The sequence below is a fragment of the Crocodylus siamensis genome, chromosome 1 (genome assembly GCF_052110815.1).
Source record: "Crocodylus siamensis isolate JL-2025a chromosome 1, ASM5211081v1, whole genome shotgun sequence".
NCBI classification, from domain to species: Eukaryota; Metazoa; Chordata; order Crocodylia; family Crocodylidae; genus Crocodylus; species Crocodylus siamensis.
In genome coordinates, this window is record NC_143395.1 from 330,102,728 (window position 1) to 330,126,903 (window position 24,176).

Here is a 24,176-nt window from a genome sequence, read left to right on the forward strand (position 1 = left end):
GAGACATAGATATTTCTGTGGGCATGAACCTGACACTAGAGAACCTTTCCTTGATATTAGCCTCATTGCACCCTGGACCTTTAAAAAGTGGGCAAGCAGTTAAGAGTCCCAACTAAACACACTCCCACTTTTATAATTTCCCTGTGCCCTGTAAGTTCATCTATGGGGACAGTATATCTCCTGTCAGGTTCATAATACCCCATCACAATGCAACATTAGCAGCTGTACAGTACTGGGCACCTCTCTGAATGGGTGTATGTAGCTGGGGATGGGGGAAAAGGCATTTAAATAAGTACCCAGAGTCCCAAACCCAAGACCTGCTTTAGACGGGAGCTTCCCTCAGACCAATCTTGCTAAAACAGCTTATTTCTGGACCCTGGAGATGCCCAGATCCTGATGGTCAGCTGAGTATCAGGATCCAACATCAGGAAGCCTTGGACCCAGGGCTGTCCCCAGGCTTATCATGAAGAAACTTGGGGCTCCAGATGTACCCCAATGAACAGGTTAGAGACAAAATCCACAAACCTCTGCTCAGGTGAGTAGTGTCATTGATAATCAGGGTTTAAATAGCACTTAAATCTTTTTTTATTTAGGGGTATTCTTTGCCTAAAATATTGAGATTTTAGACAGAGAAGGTCACTGATTTTATGAAAACTCTTAACTTGAAAAAAAAATCATGAAACAAAATCAGGAGTGTTCAAGTGCACCATGATACAAAACTATGAAAGGGGATATCAAGGATAGCTATAGGCAAGTGAATTTCCTAAAGGTGAAAAACCATATGTCTCTGTAGATTGCCTGATGGCAATACCTTGAAGGACTTACAGTCCTTCATTGTAATCTTGAAAAAAGGAATACACCTTGCACAGGGCAAATTCCTGTAGAAATCAATGGAAGTATTCACAGCTCAAGCTACAAACTAGCATGATTCAAAGTAACAAAACCTGTGCCTTTGGGATTCTGCAAATATAAAGGCATTATTAAATATTGTCAATTTTTAGAATATTATCAATACAGTACTTTCTTTTTGTGCATGTAAGGTATGCAAAATATTATGCCTGTTAGTCACATCCCATTTTCACAGGGAGAATAGATGCCTCTCACCTAGTAGCCATGCAGCAAAAGCACAGCTACTACATATCTTGGGGTGAAACTGTTTAATGGGGGAAAGAAGGAATAGAGGCCATACTGTTTGAGTTATCCATGGCTTTCATTTCTGTAGCACTATGGCATCTCACCTCACCCTTGAAAGATTAAGAAACACTTATCCAGAAGTATTAATGGGGCACTGAGGAACAGAAATTAAGTGATTTGCTCGAAGGCATTTAGAATTTTTTTGGCAGAGCAAGGAAGTACAAAGTACGCTTGGGTTTCTCCACGTGTAATCACTTAAGGAATCAAAACTTGTGGCAGAGGTGATATCTTTTATTAGACCAACTAGGTATTTGCATGCACACAGACAAAATATATATATATATATATATATTTGCAAGCTTTCCTTCTAGGCAGGAATTTCTTTTGTGGAGAGGTATCTCTGTGGTTTGTTAGGATGCAAATTAGGTCGAACAAAGGGAGAAGCAGGGTCTCAGGTTTCATAATTTTACAAGAAGGAAGCACAATTTACCACCTGAAACCTGACACACTACTCCTCCCTTTGTTTAGGCTAATTTGCATCCTAACAGACCATAGAGATACCACTCCACAAAAGAAATTTCTGCCTATCTTTCCACTCTTTTGTGAAATATGAAGCATCATAACCAGAAAGAAATATGATTCTGCATCCTGCTTACCACCAGACAACTTTGAAGTAAAAAGACTTTTCCCACTTTTCTCTGAGCCTAATCTGTACAAAATGAAATGTTCCAAACACGAGACTTTACCACACCTTCAGCTCTCCTGTGAAATATGAATTTTCATTTCATTTATTGGCCATCTCCTATGCCTTATGAAGGGTGCCTGTGCTTAAAAGCTTTTGCAAGTATCCAGTTGGTCTAATAAAAGATATTACCTCTGCCATGAGTTTTGATTTCTTTTGTCTCTAGTCCAATATGGCTACTACCTGGACACCTGTAATCACTGAGACATTCTTTTTGCTGCAGACTAGTGGTTGCACTCAGAATATGTGGACTCATTGCTTCTTGCTCTTTAAGGACATGCCTACTGGTCTCAGAATCAGGCTAAATGCCTGGTGCCTCATAAGTCCAAAAATATGCATACTAGGAGAGTTTTCTTTATAAAGTAATAGCTCGTAAAATCCTAGCTTCAGTTTGAAACTTTATATAAGTGCTTGCCATAATCAAGCTTGACCTATTTAAATTTAGGACTGGTCTTATTATTAATCCAATGCCCTCTTCCATCAATAATTTCCCATGAAATAATGTTTCAAGGTTATTTAAATTATTGCATCAAGACCAGGTAGAAGCAGCCATTGGTCTAAAAGGCATCTGTAGATGATTCCCTTTTCTTTCCCCCATGCTGCTTGGTACTTAGATAAATTCACAGTTGTCATGATCTTATGATATGGCTACTGTCAATGAAAATTATTTATAGAAATGTATGTGCTGAAAAGAACTGCTAAAACACATTTGTGAGGTTGCCCATTTGTTAAAAACAATATCACAAACCAAGTGTTATCTGTAGTTCAAATATTGAGTGTCTAATATCATTATTTCTAATACAGATCATCTGTGGTGCAGCCATCACGGGTTGGTTAATGCCACCAAACACTGCTGTGGTTCACTGCTTTTGTAGAACAATGTGACTAATGTCACAATTTCTGAGCTTTGCTCATGGTACTTTAATTTAATGTATCCTATCAAGGCTGAGGAAATCAGTTCTGCATGACAAAAAAGAAGGAACAGCAGTGATTCAGTGTATAATCAATTTTTATTGCTCAAAGTCATCTTTTTCATACAAGACAGTCCTTTGCAAGTGTGTGTGGAAAACTTAATGCTAAAGGAGGGCAAGCTTAGTTTTGATCCTATGAATCTGTGAGACTGTGGCGTGGTTCCTAAGGCTAACATTTAGATCTCAAATCAAAATTGCTGTCATTGCTGGTATCATAGGTTAACGGACCTTAACAAATTAACCAGGGTAACAGCTTTTTATTTCTTTTGCCCAAGGTAAAGGCCTGGCCATAGAGATTAGAATGACTTGACACTGAAAGGCTAATCTTAGTTTGACGGTAGCCACTGGCAGGATTCCACAGTTTGAAAGTTTGAACAATGTTCTTGTTCAAATATTTCTTTTAGTGGCCCCCATAGGCTGTACAAGCTACCCTGTTTAAGAGAATGGAAATACCTTACATTTGTACTAGCAAAGCTATTTGATATACTTTTAACACTAAAAGGGACTTGTTTTTCCTTCCACAGAGAAATAGGAGGAAACTTGGCATTCCCCAAAATCAGAAATCCCTGCAATGTGTAGTCATCAGGCAAGCTCCAGAGACATATACTTTTTCATCTTTAGCAACTAACACACATGTATTTGTCTATAACGATCCCCCATGCCCCTTTAACAGTTTTATATCACGGCAGAAGAGAACAGGCAATTCTACATTCTTGCCTCTCTCCCACTAGACCTTAAGAGGCAGGGAGGGAAAAGAGATTCGACAGGAGAACATGAGGATTCCCAGATCTATGTATTTTCCCCTTAAAGGTACAAACCCCAGGGTATGATATGAATAAATTGAAGTGCAAAAAAGTTCTTTTGCATGATCTATCTGTCCCTACAGGCTTGGACTTTTTTCTTGTGTATTGCTGCTTTCTTTTTCCAACTTCCCCAAAGTAATAACCTTTTATTTAAAGCAACTTTAATGTTATTAGTACATAATGGGAAATGGTGCAGGCTAAAATTGAATGTATCTAAAGACTGAACATCAGTGCACAGTCTGGACAATGGAGCTCACTAATAATGGAGAATTAAAGTTTGTTTGTTTGTTTAATGTGAAGGACATTTTCTTCTGTATTGTGGTATTTTGTACTACAAAAACATAAAAGGTATCTTCATTAATGAAAATATTGCATAATATAATGAGGGAGAAAACTCCATCCAGTGACAGAAGAAAAATAAATCTCTTCCGATCAATGGAGGAATGAGGAATTAGTTTAATCTGAAGAAATAAGGACAGTGTTTGTAATCTTCCTAATCTAGGTGCTTGCACTGACTCTTTACATTTCCTTGATCAGGTTAATTTAGCTGAATTTTCCCTATTTGTAATATAGGGATGATAGTAATAGGATAGGATGGACTATGGCAATTAAGTTGAAGTCTAACAGAGCACTAGTTAATATAACTAACTGTATAAACAAATATGTAAGCTCGTCAAATTTGAAAGGATGTGTGTTTAAACCCTTAGTTAAATAAGATCCTGTGATGTGATATATAAAACCTTTTTTACATGGTAAGTTTTGGCAGCTTCTGGAGATCTTAATTCCTAGATTGGCTTCATGTTAATACCTTGAAGTGGCTTAACTCATTATTCAGATTAAAAATAACACCATTCCAAGGCAGTATTATCTCTAATCTGCCTAACTTTGCTCCTGTTCCTTTACAGTATGACCATTCTCCACAGCTGTTCTGCCCAAGTTGAAGTCCTCCAGTATCCCAGGATGCAGTGCAGTGGCTCCTCCTGCATCAGGGCAAGTGGAGACAATAGGGCACAGCACTGTCAGGCATGGCCTCACCTCCTGGGGATGTTGGCAGAGTCAGCGCTGCAGTCCCAGAGCACCCAGTGGCTGCAATAACTCTTGCCACTACCCAGATTGGCTCACTGCTCCTGCCAGCAGTGGCACGGCGAGGGGTGGAGGGGGAATGGGCAGGATGCAATCTCTGGGGGAAAAAAATGATCAGGTCCCTTTGAACATAGGCTCCTAGACCTACCACATGGTCACCATGCCTCTTGTGGAAAGTCATAGCTGTGCAGGTGAAGGACAATTGGTGATGTTTTTCACCTTCAGGTGTGACTGCTTCACTAAGCCAAAAAACACCAAGTTTAAGACTTCTGCAGCTTACAGTGTAAGGTGTAACAAATCCCACAGCCTATGTTTACTTCATGGTATTTAGTTTCCTATAAGTTCTAGTTTGTTTGTTTTTTCAGGCCCAACTGTTGAATATGTTTTGTAGATTTCCCTTGAGTATAATACATGTGAGGTTATAAATGGAGTGATTCTCCTGTGAAAAGTATTGTCCTACTGTTGATTAGATGTCTCTGTCCCAACCTATGAGAGTGTATTCCAGAATGTAGCAGCTGTTTAGTTTCACTCACATAGTTTTTGTGATGGTGTTAATGCACTAGATAAGGTATACCACATTCTGTGATAGGGCTCATAGATTTAGACAGGTTTGTTATGGTCCTGATACTGGTGGCAATCAAAATGAGTTGAGAGATTTTCCACTTATTCTTAAAACAGGGTTCCATACAGGTTGGTGTCTGTTAATCAGTAGGGGGTTGCTTCTGATAGATGAGCAAAGTTTGGAAGTTTTTTAAAAGACCAGAGTAAAAGGATTGTAAATAGTTCTTTCATGGTCTCAGAGTATTGAATAGATCTTTCATACTCTTGGATTATGAGCTGTAACTGTTTGATGATCCTTATTTTAGGTTCCACTGTGGGATGTTAACCAGAAATTTGTGCTCAAGCTTTTTGGTGTGTTTTTTTTTCCTTTTTGTATTGTAGTGGGTTAATACTGGGTATTCAAGTGTCTAATCCAAAGATGCAGTCTGTTTCTCTGCTGGAGTGTCTTTGGTGAATAAAGACAGGTTTGGAAGTAGTAAAGTAGCCAATACCAGTAGTCTCCTCAGGGCTGATTTCATAGGCCATCGTGGCTACAACAACCACTCCAACCTTACTATTCACTATAAGTTGAAGTTATAGCCATAGAGGTAAAGAGGCCAAGGAATAGTGAACTCCAGATGGGAAAGACATCTAAGTTAGGGTATACAATTTTTTTTCATCAAGCTGAGATGTATGAAATACGAAGTTACCCAGGAAGAAAGGTCCATAGGTGACAACATTCCTGCTATGCTACACAAGGTTATAAGAGCAACGGAGGTGGGGCAAAGCATTTGCCAGGATCATTACATTATACTATGTAGAACAGAAAATGCTGTATAATTCATAGAATATTCATCACTCTAGTAACTTATAATTAAGGAATCTCTATTCCAAGATTTTCTAGGTAGGGTGCTGATTCTTTTTTAAAAATTAAAATCAGTTGCTCCATATAAACTTAAAGGCGATCACTTAGACACAAGATAATCAGTGTAAGAAGCTCAATTTGCACAATCTCTGGCAAATTTGCTTGGTATGTAAATTAATAATGAACATTCCTTCTGATACTCAAACCATTTGGAGTGATAGAATTATTCACCACAACACAGCGTATTTTGCATTATTGTTTAATAGTCCCATATATATGAGGTGACTCAAACAATATTAAAATGATCTTCTTTGTCTAAATACAAATTCTTTAAAGATATCTAGGGTCATATTCTATTTCATTTATTAGAAGAGTGGCTTTATATTTCTAAATACTATCATATTCCATCCTTCTTGAGTCCCCAAAAAACTAAACTGGTGACAGAAGAAATATGAACTATTTTATATCTTAATGCATGCACTATCTTTGGGGCCTATGCTTATAGGATTATTTATGAAGCTTCATTCTAGAACTTGGCAGCCATAGGCTTGAATACTTGGGGCTGTGTATTTTTTTTCTGCTGTGAATCTTAAGCACGTATTTTCAAGGTGTGCTTTGAATAACAAATACATTTTTAAAATCCCTTTTGGATCTGCAGTACTTTCTGGGAAAATTTATTTCAGATTAAAAACTTTTGAGATAGCTTATTTTGCTTCCTCATTTAAGTTTCATCACATCTAATTCCCTACAACCATGAGCATGTACACCCACGTCTACATGTGGGTCCCCTTTCCCACATCTACATGCTGGGAAAGGGGACCCACATAAATTAATTCTCCAGCAAAACAGATATGCTCCCCTCTCTATCATCTCTGGGAAAGCTAAAAGAATTGCTATCACCCCAGGCAGAGTTATAGTCAGCTTTTTCAGTGCCTATGGCAGAAATGGGAGCGGGGGGGAGAAATTATGCTGACCAAGGGAGTTGGGAGGGGAGAAGGGAAGAGAGAGAGGGAGGCAAGAGGAGAAGAGTCTTACCTGCCTGAATGTCCTCACTCCCGTGAGCAGCATGGCTTTGCGATGCTGCCACTGGCAGACAAGCAATGGCACAAACTCACTAGGAACTTCTCCTTGTGCTTCAGTCACTTTCCCAACCCCCAGTTCATGGCTTTTTCTTCCATGGCAAAGCCTTCCAGGTAGAGGTATAACTTTCATGCCCCCACTCCCTTCCAGATGCACTACTGGGCATAGGCCTGTGCCTTCCTGGATCCTGTGGCCAGGTATTGCAGAGCTGCCCCTTCATGGTAAAGACTCCTTAGAAGAGGGAGCAATACTGGTACTCCCTCAAAGCCAGGACCTGGGGCTGGTGCCCTACTTAGCCTCTCCCCGCTACACTACTGACTTTAGGATTACAATTATCACAGTATTACTCCAGAGAATCAGGGTGGAATAACAACTGAGCTCATTGTTTTCCTCTATCCTGTCCCAAATACCACCCCACACACAATTTCATTTTCAGGGTGAAGACTTCTTCATCCTGCTGAACACTATAAGCCAGGGAAAATCATTTTAAGCTTCCATGCTCAGTCATTTTCACTATGTCACTCTCACTTTTGTCCTTGGATCTTGCTTTTATAATGGAACACTGTACATTAATAGTCAGTGCTATCCCTGACATCACTTCTCATAATTCAATTGTCAATAGTGTCGGTTTGGAGCTGTACTAAGTCTGATTCAATGAATAATAATGGGAGAGAATCCATTTAAATACTGAACAAATACCTCAGAGTTGGTGCCTAACTGTTCCTCAGAAGCCACTTAGTGAAGTGAGACTGAAGAGCCCAAATAATATATGCAAACTCGATGCCTAGAAGACTGGATTTGGTTTTTAAAATGGAAATGTTCTGGCCATTTGAACTAAACTGTTATAGTACAATCATATAAGACTATCAAGTGACATGTTATTGAAAACTCTCTGGTTTTGAATAACTGGAAATTCAAAAGATATCAGAAATTGTCCTCTTAGTTGTGTGTGCATTCATATGGAAGAGTAAAAAAAAAATTGGTTATGCTTGTGTGATATGTCAGCGGAATTAAATAGTTAATACAAAATCGAGCAGAGACTTTCACATCCTGTAAAAATTGTTCAATAGTAAAGGTGATGACAATGTCAATTACTGCCTGTAGCTTTTAATGTGATAATCTTTGTCTACATTGGCAGAGCTAAGGACTGAAATTATTCTGAGAAGTTAAAACTGACATCAATTCCAGGTAATGTGCCAATTATTTCCATGATGGATCTTCCTAAACTACAGATGAGTTTACACCATGGATTAATTTGAGCCATGCTACACATATTGGACACCATAACAAGAAGAAATAAAGACCTTTCAGTGCTGGGGAGAAGGGAGATCTGTTCTACTTTTCAAAGCCTATCCCAGACTCCTAAATCAAACCTGGGTTCCATAGCTAATGCCAGAGTTGAAGAATCGTAAGAGAATGGAACATCTTTCATGTGCAATTATTCCGAATCATTTTCCTTCAATATATTTGAAATATTTGAAACCAAGGTCTAACAGCAATTACAAACACAATTCAAATCGATTGTTATGGTACATAGATTAAACCAGTAAAAATTGAGTCAAAGGTTTGACTCAAAATTTGCTTTGATTTAAAGTTTGGATGACTTTATGAGCTTTATGGGTTAAGACTAAATCTCTGGAAAGTCCTATTACTTCCTCCTATTTCCTATGTAGTAAGGATAACTCTTTCAGTATGGTGTCCTTAAAATTAGACTCCTAATTCATAACATTTGTTTTTTGTAATACCGTATTTACCCAAATCCAATATGACTGAATTTAAAACAACCCCCCCCCCCCACACACACATACAATAATTAGGTTCTATACATGGAAAATGCATATACATTTATTATAATTTTCCAGGCATAGCATCTAATTATCCCCCCTTTCCCACCAACCACTGCAGGTAGGCAACTGGGGAAGGGTAGCCACACAGTAGAGCGGGGTAGATGGCATGGAGTCAAGTGGTCTAGTGCCTGTTCCTTACCCCTTCTGCTTGCCCCCCCGCCCCAATTTATTCCGCAATGATATCTGTACTCCTAAGAGCCTGTGCACCCTGGAGCCTGCCCCCTGTAGGATCTCTTCCCCCCCACAACACTGAATCTGCACCCCACCCTTTGCAGCAGTGGATGCAGCTCCATCCACTTCTAAGTCCAATCTGGGCTGGGCCAGGCTAGAGTCAGAGCCACAGCCATCACTTTGCCCCACCCCTCAGTACCCAATGCAAGATGAGGGGCTTTTATTCCCATATTAAATGGGGGGTGGGCATCATCTTAGTTTTAAGTACAATCAATCCTCCCCACCCCCAATCTATGAAACTAATCAAGAGTAAATTGGATGCTTATCTTGCTGGGATCCTATGACCCCAGCTGACTTCCTGCCCTTTGGGCAGGGGGCTGGACTCGATGATCTCCCGAGGTCCCTTCCAGCCCTAATGTCTATGAAATCTATGAAATAATAGTCACTGGCAGTGTTAGTATCTCTGAAAATCAGAAGCTACAGAAGAAGTACTAAAAAATGTATAAATCAATATTTATATGAACTTCTAAACTTCCTGTTCTGGGTTCTTTCAATTCAAAGAAATTCCTCAAAGAACCTCACAAGTCCAGTGCAAAGACATTGCTTTTTAGCTGCTTGTTTTTCTGTTTGCTTCCATTTCACTGTAGTGTGGGGCTTCATCTTAATTGTGCTTGACAGTTAACATCACCAGAGAAGGGGAAATAGTGTGAGCTTTTTCCATTCTAACTTCTTATGGGAGGAATAGCAGCAGGGAAGCTTAATACACAAAAATATATATTGTAACCACACAAAAGACATTTCAGCGTGAGACAAAATAAGTGGAGCACTGGGGTGGGATGGTTAGGGTTATGAGAGGAAATGAGTGTCCTTAAAAGAAGTCAAGAACAGGTGTAGCTGTTTCAGTTTGGGGTATATTTGGAAAGTGTTTTGCTTTTTATGTTGCCCTACTTCTGATCCAATATCTTGCTTTTTTTCCAGTGGTAAGTCCAAACTGTACATCTTAAAAGTCATTAAAGCAATTTAAAAGTAAATCTGATAGTTGACAAGCAGTTGCCGAGTGAATCTCCCTTAGGACTGGAGTGATATGCTGAGTTGCTTGGAGCGAGTTTAAATTCTATAGCTCCAGCATTTTAAAGAAGCCGGAGCTTATGCAGCATTTTCTCAGGCAGCCATAAAATGGATTAAACCCTATAATACTAGTGGTTTTTAAGACTCAGTATAAGCCAATGACAACACTGACCAATACTCTAGCAGTGTTATAGTTCTACACATCTAAGTATTACAGTCTTGCAGAGGATTTTTATCACAGAATGTGAAGTTTTTTCCCCTGCTTATTAAAGGGGAAAAAAGAAAAGAAAAGGAAAGATTTTTTTCTTTTTTTTTCCTGGAGCAGAATAGGTATGTTAATGTTTATGTGCTGCATAAACACAATATAAAGGCTAATTGCAGATCTGATATGCCTGTCAGAAGGTTGAAAAACTTGCAGGAGATCCCCCTGAATTAGGAAAGAGCTTAACAAATTTATATTATTATAGCTGGTATAGTATTATTGTGCCTCCTTAGTTTGCTAGCCAGCAGGTGGGGACTTCTGTTTTGTCATTCCTGACAGAAATTCAAGTTTTGCAACCTGGAAAGAGCCTAATACAACGCACAGGATCTATGCTTGATATGGAATGGCTTTCAACTCATCAGAACTAGTGTGTAGTGAGAAATGGATCAAGTCAATGGCAACAGAGGAGGAAGTCCCTTTGTATGCCCTGGTATAATATGATATGATACAATATGATATGAAAATCCACGCATGCAATCCAGAAATTAGTGGCAGGGCAGAGCTCTGGGTCATCATTGTTGTGAATCCATTGTCTGTTTCCCATTCTATCTATAATTATGTCACTACTTTCCAACCTCAGGATTGTAAAAAAAAATGTGAGCCATAAGAAAAGTAAAGGTTACAGACTATATTAGCACAATCAAAGGTTTTCACAATGATTCCATATAAGCAGGTGACTTCTCTACTGTCTGGCACTGATTATGTTTAGTTTGTTTGTTCTCTGTCATGAGAGAGTTGTACTTTTCCAGGTAACATATTTTCCAGCATTTTGATTAATAGCTCCTCCTATGCCAAGTGACCGTAATAGATTTTTTTGGTAATAGCCATCATTATAATAAGGCTGCACTTTTGTTCTTTCCCCTGTGTTACTGGGCTGGTAATACACTAATTTTAATGCTTCTCTGAAGATTCTGGCATAAGCTAAATGGACATTTCTTGCTTTTTCCCGCCCCCCCCCACTGTTTTCCTTAGCCATTCTTTGTAAACTATGTGTACATCATTATTCAAAGCAAATCCTAATGAAATGTAAATAAAGGTTCAGTAATGAAAAGAACAAGTTCTGGAGCTCAGAGCTGGCTGACTTGGTTGTGGCAAGCATATCAGCAAAAAAACCTGAGTGAAATGGGTAAAGCTAGAACATAGAGAGATTATCTTCAAAGAGTTCAATACACATGAAGCAGCTTTGCAAATTACAAGCCCAGACACAAGAAGTCTTTTTCATATTGTAAGGTTAATGTTGCTGGAAGTGATAGAAATTTTACTTGCTTGTCAATAAAAGGATTTGTCTGTGATGACTGGGATTTTGCAAGGCTGTGCTAAAGCACTTCAGGAAATACAAATTTATAATGAAAATGTGTGATATCAATAGTCAAATATTCAAATATAATAACTGTGAAAAATGATCAAAGTCCCATGTTGAAACTTGCTTTGAAAAATGGATTCATAGTAGAGGTATAATGTTTGAGTCATAAAAATCTTCCCTGTCCTCCCTTTGAAAATCATTACAAATTCACATGTGGTTACTATGAGTGTAAGATGCTAAATAAATAAATAAATATTATATCTATAAATAGATGCATATTATCTATCCTCCCTATTGTACAGCTGCAAGTGGTTTGCTTCCTTTGGTTGCTACACATTAAAGTCTATTAACACACTGCCCCCTCCCCCCCCTTGTGTGATTTATTCTGTTATCTCAATATTTGATTCTCCTAATGGAAGTGTACCTATATCAGGTTATAGTATAGTAAGTGCAGGATAACAAAGTGGTATCTAACCACAAAAAGCCCTCTCCAAACATATTCCCTAGTCCTTCAAAAACTAATTTCAGGTCTAGCTTTGACAGACCTGAAGGACAATCTCTTGTGCATGCACATCTATTCAAATAGTGCAGTACCTGCATCTACACAAACCAGCTAATACGAGATCTTCCTGTTGACTGTGTCTGGAGGGTAATAACAGTTTAAAGAAGCATTTAAAATATTTGAATTCTATTGGACCCAAAGTAAAAGAGTTGGAAATATCCTTTCCACCTATGTTTTTATAGATAGAGTAGCACAAGTTTATTTATACAGAGTTTCCAGAAAGCAGAGTGAGGCTTCAATGACTCAATCAATAGATAAATGATACTCAGTCACATTAGTTGCAAATTAAATATTATCACTTGCCCACTTTACCTCAGTCTGCCTTAGATGCAAATAGACTAAAACAGAGTCTGTCAAAGGTAAATCCAAAACAAAGTTTTGTTTGTGGGCACAAAGAAATGTTTCTATATCTTGGTTCAAATGCAGGTGTCATCAATTTGACAATCCAGACTTATGTCAAAATGTCAGATTGGAGTGTTTACTTGCTATTATGCACATCTTGGATATTTGTATATTTGCATTTGCAAAGAAAGACAGAGGCAATGACCAGGGATCCTGTTTATTTATTTATTTATTTTATTATTATTATTTAAAAAATCAGATTTAAAAAAGTAACCCAATAATCTACATTTTTCTGTGATTAAAATGAAACATGCCTACATATATAAATTAGTGCCATTTCATTTTAAGCATGAAAAAATGTGGATTTGGGGGGTACATTTTATTTTATCTACATTTTAAACTGGGGATATTTTATCAGAGAAAACCAGGATCCCTGGTGATGACGGTAGGCAGTCCACATTACCTCAGTGGGCTTGGTCACTGAAGTTTAAAATCTTGGGGTGCTCCTGGATCTTCTGCACCAGATAGAAGTACTGGCTAAAAGTTCCTTTCACCAATTTTATCTGGTGAGAAGGCTGTGACCTTTTGTCTCAGATTTCGATATGCCCATCATCCATATTTTGTAACCTTGAGACTAGGCTACTGCAATGTCCACTATGGGGGGCTGCCCTTGATGGCCACCCAGATGCTGCAGCAGGTGCAGAACATGGTGGCCTCTCTTCTGATGGGGCTTGGTCACCAAGAGTTCATAACTCCAGTGCTTCAGATTCTGCATTGGCTCCCAGTAACTATCTGGGCAAAATTTAAGGCACTGTTTTTATCTTAATAGGCCATATGAGGTTGTCTGAGCCTTACATACCTAAGAGACCTTGTCAATTGTGCCCTAACACAAACCCTTATATAAGCTAAGAGCTACCTCATATTAATACTATTGGTATACCAAATTCTCCTGGTAAAAACATGTGGGAGCTCATTCTCATCAGCAGGATCCTGGTTCTCTCTAATAAAAAATCCCCAATTTACAGATTAAAAAAAGTAACCTCAAATCCACATTTTTCCATCATTAAAATGAAACATCACTAATATATAGATAGATGGATATTAGTGATGTTTTATTCTAATCATGGAAAATATGGATTTTGGGTTACTTTTTTTTAATCTGAAAATTGGTTTGTTTGTTTTTTATCAGAGAAAACCAGAATCCCTGCTCATTAGTCACTTAGTACTGGAAGTGCCTCCTCTTTTAAGGCCACTTGTTCCTAAGCATTGTGATTGTCCAGAAACATTGTAAGACCTTTCTATGTGAGTAGCCATGTAGCAAACCAGATTAATCTGGGATACTGGTATTTAGATTATTTTGCTTCATATTGCTTTACATGATATTTCTGTCCCTTACTGTAAAGTGCCCTGGGCCTCTGTGAAAGGTGGCATGTAAATCAAACAAACAAACAAAATAAATAACATAGTGAGACATTTGTGAAATTTTGACGATGACAAGCATAGGGAATCATTTGAAATCTTGCAATACTGTACCTTGGTAACATAGTTTTGATTTTATGACATTCATATTAAGCATCCCTAGGATGCCTAATGGGCCTAATTACCAGGGATCCTGGTTTTCTCTGATTTAAAAAAAACATCCTCAATTTTTGGTTAAAGAAGTAACCCCAAATCCACATTTTTCCATGATTTAAAAGAAACACCACTAATATACACACACACACACACAATGGTTCCTGGGAAACTCCTTTCTCTTTCACTGCTCCTGCCAACTCTCGGGAAGTATCCCCCATGTTTTTCTTTCTTCTTCATATATATATGGGGAAGCTAAGGGACAGGGAGAGCAAGTAACTTGCTTAAGGTCATCCAGAAACCAGGTTTCCTGGATCTTTCTCCAGTGTCCTAACCAACCAAATATTCTATCTAATACTCTGTATACAACACATTTGAATGATATGTATCACATTATTCAGCTTTACTATTTCAGAAATATGGAAAATAAATATTTTAACTTTTGGCTTTTATATTAAATACTGATGTTAATAAAACATTTAGATCTTAATAAAATAGAAAGTGAAACTTTATGAATATGAAATTATGGGAAAACCAGATTCCTTAGGAAATCTTAACTTTAGATTTTCATTATAACTTGGAACAAAAAATAGACTCAAAATGTCACTTCTTCTATAGATTGGAAAGTCTACTTTCTTATCACCCCTAGTTTAGGTATTCATCAAATACTAAAGAAGCAGCAGAGGTAAATATTCTTATTTTTCTTCAAAAGTATTTTTACAGTATCTATGTAAGCTCTGATCCTGCTCTGATCGAAATCACCGGCAAGAAAATCTATTGACTTCAGTGTTTAAAAATCGTGTGACAATAGATTGAATTTTGCTGAATATAGTGAACAAAAACATGGATATGACAAAACTGAAGAAACATTAGCAATACCAACAAATGTAAATAAGAGCTGTGTTTGTAAAATCCAAGCTCTTTAATTCAGATTTCAAGTATGCCAAAATTCATTAGCATTTTCCTCCCAACCTCCCCACACTCCGGGTCCTTTATTTCAGAAGATAACAAGGTTAAATCCTGTTCACCTTTTTGGGTACAGAGACACTAGGCCAGGATACACTGAAGGCAATGTGAGTCATAAAGACAGAAGGGACCTCAAGTGACTTATTCCCTGCACACATCTCTCCACTTCCTTGAAAACCTCTGCAGAAGGATATTCTATAACTTTCCTAGGCAGTGCATCAGTGCATTCCAGCTCTCAAGTGTTTTCATGGTTATGAAGTCCACCCCCTCCCTGCATTAGATTTAATCTAATATTCCAGTTGTTTTGGAAAGCTTTGCATTCAGATTTGAAGATCATATTTTTTTTTTCTGAAGAGGCAGCTGTTTAGAGATACTAAACTCTGTTGTTAATGTTGTTGCTGCTGCAGCCAGTATTTTCAACTGGGATCCTGGTTTTATCTGATTTTAAAAAAAAAAAATCCCCAATTTTCAGATTAAAAAAGTAACTCCAAATCCACATTTTACCGTAACACCACAGACACACACACACACACGCATGCATGCATGCAAGCATACTTTGTAGGCCTGTGCACGGCAGCAAATATTCAATTTGGATTCAGCCAATTTGGAGGGACAGTGATTCAATTAGTTGATTTGAGTCACTGTCCTGATATGATTTGGTCAAAACGGATTTGGAGATTTGGTGCCGATTTGGAGATTTGGCCAAAGGCTATAATGGGGAATCACTAAAATACCTATAACTTTGACATTTTTTTGCATATTCAGCTAAAAAGAGCATGGATGATAGCCCTTTCTGAGGGCATGGAGCCTGCCAGGTTTCAAGGAGATAAGTGTAGGTGGGGGGGGGGGGTCTGTGAAAGAGAACCTCAAGGTTCTCAAAGAAAACTCATTTCATTTGTGTGTGTTAAGGCAAAATGGGATGAATGTTATAGAGTTGGTATCCCCTTCTAAGGGTATGAAGTCTGCCAGGTTTCAAGGAGATAGGTGTAGGGGTTTCTGTGAAAGTGCACCTCAAACTGTTGAAAGCAAAACTCATATCACTTGTGTATATTAAGGGGTGCAGGTGGTAGCCATATTGGTCTAAGGACATAGGCAGACAAGGTTCTTTGGTTCAATCTGATATCTTTTATTAGATCAACTGAACAGTTGGTGAAATATATCTTAGCAAGCTTTCAGGTTTAAAAACCCTTTATCAGGCTGAAGAAGCATCTGCAGTTGGCCTGTGAGCTCTTCCTGGATGGAATGAATAGTAAAGAAGACAGAGGCTGGTATGCATGCAAGAAAGCCAGTCAGGGTGGGGGGGGGGGGGGGGCAGGGAAGGGGTATGTAGCAGGTAAAAGTAGAGTGGCTCCACCTTGCAGTTGCTCCACAGTCTCAGTGAGATAAGTAGCCACTGAGGCCTCCCAGATGGTGGGGTCTGGTGTCTCTATAGCCCAACATTGAAGCCATGCCCTTGGCCCACATTGGCAGTGGGTATGGTGGAAGAGATTGGCTGGTGGTTAAAGTGCTGGCACGGGAAAGTGGATCCTGTTCTTCTACATTCCCCTGCCACTGCCCTTCTGCCTCCCTGACTCTGCTCACCAGCACCTCCATCCAGTGATCAAGGGGTTTGCTGCTGCAGCTGTTCCCATTCACCCTCAGGTTGTACTTGCCTACTAGCACATGGACCATACTGGACCATAACAGATCCAGCCATTTTTTGATGCTCTCCTTCAGCCACTTCATCAGCACCTGCACCTCTGGTGAAAGTGGCTTGCCCAGCCAGGAACATTGATCCTCTGGAAATTCTCCATTTGATTCCCAAGCTCCTTCACTATGGGGATCACCTGGCTAAGGAGGGCATCATGAGCACTGAGGCTTTCAGAAGTCTTGAAGAATGGCTTGAGGGCCAAGGTCTGGGACATGGTATTCTACTCCATTTTGTTAAGGGGCCCACTGATCCCAATCTCCCCAAACAAGACCATCTCATGGATGGTCTTCTTTTACTCCATCAGCCTTTCCAGCATCAGGTATGAGGAGTTCTACCAAGTCTCCACATTCTGCATGATTTTCTGCTGCAAGATGCTCAGCTCTGCCTGTTTTTCCTTCAGCATCTTGCCCCCCTTGATGCTCCAGTAGAAGTAGCCCACCACCTTTCTGCATTTTGAAATGAGCTGGATAGTAGTGTAGTGAGCCCTGTCCCCTTCCAAGGCATCCCTGACTATGAGCTGGAACTTGTGTGCCACACATCAGATGCCAAGAAGGTTGGCATCGCATACCACCTTAACAATATTCCACCCTGGCAATATTGGCCCCATTTTTGGTGACCCTAAACCCACAGGTGAGCTCACCCTGCCCAAGGAGCCACCCCTGCACCATGCAGTTCATGGCCACCATGTTCTCCCTTGCTGTGTAGGACTCATCCATCACCACCACCTGCAGGAGAGCCCACCCATGTCCTGACTGATTGCACCAGTACCCTATGAGGAAGAGGTAGGCATTATCTCCACCCCAGCTGCTCCAGATGCTCCAGCTGCCCTGCCTTGCACAGTTCCTCCCTCAAGTACTCTCTGCATGCCTCATACAGGGAGGACACCACTGTTCTGCTAAAGGTGGTGTGTATGGGCACTTAGTAGGATGGGACCACAAGTACCATGAGTCACCTGAACCCTGGACACTCAACAAAGGAGAAGGGATGGCCATCCACAGCAAACATTTCCCCAATGCTCTCGGTGACCTCACTCACGTTGGGAATGTGTCCCCCCTTTGTCTCCAGCTTTCCACTACTGACCCAGGGTGGCCTGCCTCTGTTCTTTTGGGATGGGGACTTTGGAGTGAGAGAGGGACTTCTTTTTGGGTACGCTCCCACTAGTGCCAGGCTGATGGAGGAACAAGGGCAAGGGGGTGCTGCCTCCTGAGATGAAGCAGCATTGCCATGGCAGCACCTTGCCGTGGCTGATTTGCTTTCAGCAGTGATGGCAGGTAGCATACCTGGGATTATCCAGCACCTCAAAATGATCCCAAACTACACTACCCACCTGCTTCTGGGTTGAGGGTAGAAAATTCTCCCTTATCACCCTCCTCAGCAGGCAGAGGCACAACAACAGGAGGAGCTGAGCCACCTGTCCCCACAGTCTCTTCTGAAGTGCCTTCCAGAAGAGACCTGACTCTAGGGAAACTTTGATGGGTGTAGAGCACAAACTCAGATTCCCCCTCTTCCCCAGAATGTCCTTCGCTATGGTACTCAGCTCCTCTGCTTCCAGATCCAGCTCCTCCTCTGGCACGGGAAAGCTCATGCTGGGAACTGAAATTGGGGTGAAGACTGTCATGCTGATGGTTATTACTGGTGCTAGTGGAGGTGGTGCAGGTGGAGATGCTGCTCCCACCTCCTTGCTCCCACTAGCAGCAGAAGACTCATCGCTGCTGGGAAAGAGGGTGTGTCTATTTTTATTTTTTGCAGAAGGTACAGGGACTTGCAGTTCTCCCTCTGCCCCCTTTCCCTCCCCTACCAGAAGACCTGGCACCTACCTTTCCAGCACACTTCATAATGTTTGGTGTGCTGCAAAATGTGTGTGTGTGTGTGTGTGTATGTGTGTGTGATATGTTGTGCTTTCCTGCATAGTGATGATATCGTATCAGGGAAAACACAGCAGATAGACTAGTTACCAAGATACTAGACAGGACACTAGAGCCTTTTGGTTGCTGCTAGTCCAAGAGAGACAGCTCACAAAACACACAGATCACTTCACACAGCCTTATATGTTGTTTCTACATCCCTTCGCCAGACCACTGTGATTGGAAGGTAACTCAGAGAAAGATCACAATCACTGACCAGCTACAGATGTCAATATCCAAGCAGTCTTTCCCCACCTCTTCCCCCTCCCTCTTCTCAGTTTCTGTCCCCTGCAATCCTGCCTTCCGAATCTCTGAATCTTTTCTGAATCGATTCAGGCCTTCTAATGGGTCTCCCAATTTGATTTGGATTCAGAGATTCAGCCACCAATGTAGGCCAAATCTCCTCTGAATCGAATTGGGTACCTAAGCATCACACAGCCCTAGTAAGTGGAGTTTCATTTTAATCATGTGGATTTGTGGTTACTTTTTAAATCTGAAAATTGGGTATTTTTTTTTATTTAGCAGAGAAAATAAGGATCCCTGCTTCAGTTGTGAAATCTCAGCTTAATTTATTGTCATCAAAGCACCTTTCATTTACATGCTCAGTTAATAGCTCGTTATGTACTAATACTGTCTGCTTATGACAAGATAGTATAACAAACTACAACTCTAAGATTTTCAATTGTTTCAGTGATGTTTACACTGCTTTTTCAAAAAGTTTAGCAGAATGCTGGTGGTCCCTAAATTATTCTGAATTCTCCTTGTGGGTAACATTTTTAATGTGATAAATTTAAAAATGTTCTCAAGTATAACTCAATATTATGCAAATGATCTTAATTTATATTTTATGTCAATTTTTTTCTGTGAAAATGTGTTAAAATTTAGCCTTTCTTGTTGGAAAAGAAATTTGGAACACTGCCTCCAATACTTCTTTTATTTCCTGGTATATGTGGAAGCCTTCAGCCATCCTCAGAAATGATATTATTGTTTGTTTCTTCCCTTCATTTCTATGAAGTGCATCTTTTTGTAAATAGATTTTTTTCTTCACATAAAGCAAGTGATTATGTACCACCAATAATAGATTAACCCCATGGAGGAAGTGGTATCTGATACTGCATATGACTTCTGTGAGGCTTTTCCATTAAAACTACTAAACTATAGCCCATTTAATGGTGCTGGGGGGTTTAATTTAAATTGTTTTAACTTGCTGTAAAATGCTTTATGCAAAGAGTGCTCTACCAACTTTTTTCTTTGCTGCTTACTTGCATTCTGACTCACTTTGCACCTCCTGACTGAAATGAACACCATCCTATCCATATTTGCTGCTCTGGAGTATCACCTCTGCAAGTGATAAGCCCTATCTAATGAGGGCTTTCTGGACATCTTCATCCCTGCTTGTCACCCAATCCACAAACAGCAATGAGGAGGTGGATCTGGTGTCCTTCTTGCCCTTACTGTGTCAAATGACAGCCATGGTGGCATTTGCTTGACACCCAGCCTAGAAAAACCCTGTACACTTGGACAGTCAAGGTGCATGATATCTGTATTCTTACCACCTGTCCTGACATCATCTGGAAATGGAACACAGTGACAGCAATGCTAAAACAGCTTGTCTGTTTGATACAACCCATACAAGCTGTCCTCACCAAACCTCCAGGGGTCTTGTAATAATAGATTACTGTAAGCTTTGAGGGAATGTAGCCACATGTCAAGGTAACTAAGAAACACCAAACAAAAATGTAAAACAAAATAGTCTCATATACTGCAATTAACTAATCAAAAGGAAACACCAGATGAGACAGAATCAGACAAATAATTATTTTAATAGAAATGCATGGGCATAATGCCTTAAGCAAAGTTTGAATAACTGGTTTAATTTAAAAATGTGTTTTGATTTATTAAAACAGTTGTAAATTGAATTAGATGACTGAGTAAAATCTATTTAATACTTTCTTTTTCATGGTGAGAATTCCTCCTCCCTTGCCCATTCAGCTGTGCAATATTCATCAGTAAACTGAACACAAAATTTCAACAATTCATTTCCAAAGGCATATAGGAATCCATTGTGAATTTTGAAAACATAAAGAAGATCAATACTTGATGTAGGCACAGGAGGGAAGCTTTATAACACTTAAACATATTTATACAAAGATAAACTATTTACTTTAAAGATAAATTCATTTTAATAAGACAATTCTTTATCTGGAGTAATGTTTATTCTTGGACAAACCCTCAGTGACTCTTAGGCCCTCTCTACAAATTACAGATATTTTGCAATTAACTGGTTAGCTGCACAATTACCCGGAGACCAGCTACACATGCAAAGTAGCTATCGTATAATAAAAAGCTCCAACTAGCTGTAAAGTTAGATCTTAAAAATATGTACTAACTTTATAGCTGCTTGTTCTTGAGCTTTAATTTGTATGTGTAACAGGGTCCCCTTGTGGCTGATGGGGTACCCGGGCACAGGGGTGCACCTTGCCCAGTGAAATATTCCCAAACCCATGGCAGCTGTAATCCCCAGGCTACCTGAGCTTCCTTCACCCCAAAGCCCTGAGCCATGATCCCCAGGGTTTGGGAGTGGAGGAAACCCCAGGATCCTGGGGACCACGGCTTTCACAATCCCTAGGGCTCTAGGATGTGGGAAATCCCTAGGGCCAGGGATTGCCACATGGGTAATTTCCCCATCCCAGGGGTATGAGAAACTGACCCCAGGGGTTTTCCTGCACCCCCAAAGCCATGGCCATAAGGTTCTTCCTCTGCAGGGATTTTCAGCCTCAGGTTTGTGTGGGGCACCCCCATAGCACCCCCATGGCTAGGAGCTCATCAACTGCTGTATGTTAGACTCCTAGTTGTGGGAACCTGCTTCTTCCAGCACAGGGGGAAGGGATGGGCTCCCCCTGCACTGGCAATAAGGCATGATGGAATCTAATGCACAACCCCACAGTTGTGCCTCCTGCCATGCAAGTGTGGCATGGCAGGAGGCATGAGTGTGTGAACCATGCATTAGATCCCATCACACCTTCATCTGCACATGTAAAGGGCCCTTACAGGAATGACTTTGACCCACATTTAAATTAAGGTGCACCAGGTGTCTTCAGCCTTGTAATCTACTGTTTTTAGAAGGAAAATGTTTATAGGAGAACAATGTTCAACAAGTTTAATCTTAACTATTAGTTTTGTGAACTCTAAAATTGAGAAAACATTATCAATAGATGGATATAATTGCACAATGTCTCTTATCGGAGAAAAACTTTTAGATGGTCATCTGTTTATTTCTCAAGTATCTTGATCTGTAGTAAGGTTAGGGATAGATGGAGATTGATGCAGAGAGAGATTATCAGAGCACCTTCAACCTCTGGCTATCCAAAATAACTGTCAATGCTGGGTTAAAAGAAAACAAGATGAAGTCTGCCCAATTCATTTTTTTATAAGGCAGCAAGCCCTCAAGCACAGTACTCAATCAAATTTCTTTTTTTATCACTCATTCAACTTGATCAGAAAAGTCTTTACTGATAGAAAACAAACCTTCCCAGAATCCCTACAACCTATTTATCTTTGACATGAAACACCAGGGTTTTAATTATTTTCTGTTTTAATGCTATTATAGAAAATGAAGCAGACTATGAAAGATTTTTCTGGTTCTGCTTTTCATGGTCATGGTCAGACATTTTTGGTCACTCACTTTTTGCAGACACTTTCCCACCGGCTTTTTTTTTATCCTGTGATTCCATCAGTTGAAAATAAAAACAAAAAACAAACAAAAATTCAAAACCAAATCATATCAAACAAAAAGCATAGCAACCAAAAAGAAAACAAAGAAACTGTCTACCCTGGATCCATGATAGGAAGGCATAATGATTTTTTTCTCATGAAATATAAGCTAAAAGTGGTCCTTGTCTATAATATGTGTCAACACAAACTCACTTAGTAGACTGTAGGGGAATAGTCAGCTATTTCAAAAACAAAAAGATTAGTTTTCAGAGCTGGGCTGTCCTGACAGAGCAGGACTTATGAATTTGAGGCAGTGCAAATCTAGAGGATTTGTAGTTTTAAGGTAGACTCTACTGATAATGTTATTTTACACAAGTGGGATTTTTCACACACACATACATAAATAGTACTGTTTATTAGAAGTCTTGTAAAGTCATGCATCTAAAATATGAGTGTGAGAGTAGCTCACCTTGGGTTTGTTTGATCTTTGCCTGCTTTTGTTTTTACAAATAATGTTACACCAGAAAATGGGTCATATTTAACACAATACATCATGTAGAGACATTTTTAGAGAATGTTGGAAATTCTCTTCCTTACAGGGATATTGATAGCCCAGGAATGGGCAAAATATGCCCTGCGAGCCAGATCCAGCCCATGGAGAAATTTTAATTGGCCTGCAGCAGATCCCTCAGCCCAATCAGGTACACCAACTCTGCACCAGCCTGTAGCTCAGCCTGGGATGCCATGCAGCAGTAGCAGCCTCTAACCCCACCAGCTCAGCCTGGGGCATACCAGCATGGAGCAGAGTGGTGGAGCAGCAGCAGCAGGAGCCCCGCTGAGGGCACTGCATCTTGGGCTGGTTCCGGGGGGTTGTTAGCAGCTTCCACCATTGCCACTGCCCCCACACCACTCCATTCCACACCATCATGCCTCATGCTCATCAGTGGGACCGGGAGCTGCTGCCACTGCACAGATATCCTGGGACAAGTTTCAGGCTGGCACAAAATGGAGGCACCCCAGTGCCACATGCCTGTCCTGGCTGCTGCATCCAAGTGGGAGGCAGCTTACGGAATCACTGATGGGTCCACCCCACTCCCTCCCCTGACTCTGTACTGCATGCCCTGGGCCAAAGGATGAGACAGGAAAGGATAAGGTGGAAGGAGACTAAGTTGTCCCCACTTGGTGTGCTCAGCAGTGACATGCGGCTGTCCCCTGCCACTGCCTCCCCTCCTGGACCTTCTAAGCTTCCTTTGTGAGTATTGCAGCTCTCCTCTCTCCCTCTTGGGTGCTGTAGCCCCCCAGCAAGACCTGGCAGTGGCTTCCAGCTCAGCCCTGGCTCTGTGCTGTCACAGTCCCAAGATCCCATCTCTGGATACAGTTCCAGGGAGCTACATGGGCAGGGTGTGTGAGCAGGTGGGATCTGTCTAGGGCTGGCATCATAGGGAAATACACTCCCTGCATGCCCCTGCCCACATAATCTTCAGGTAGCAGATCATGGCTCTAATCTAGCCTTGGCCCCCAATACTGTCAGTGGCCTGTGATAGAATCGTAGAACCA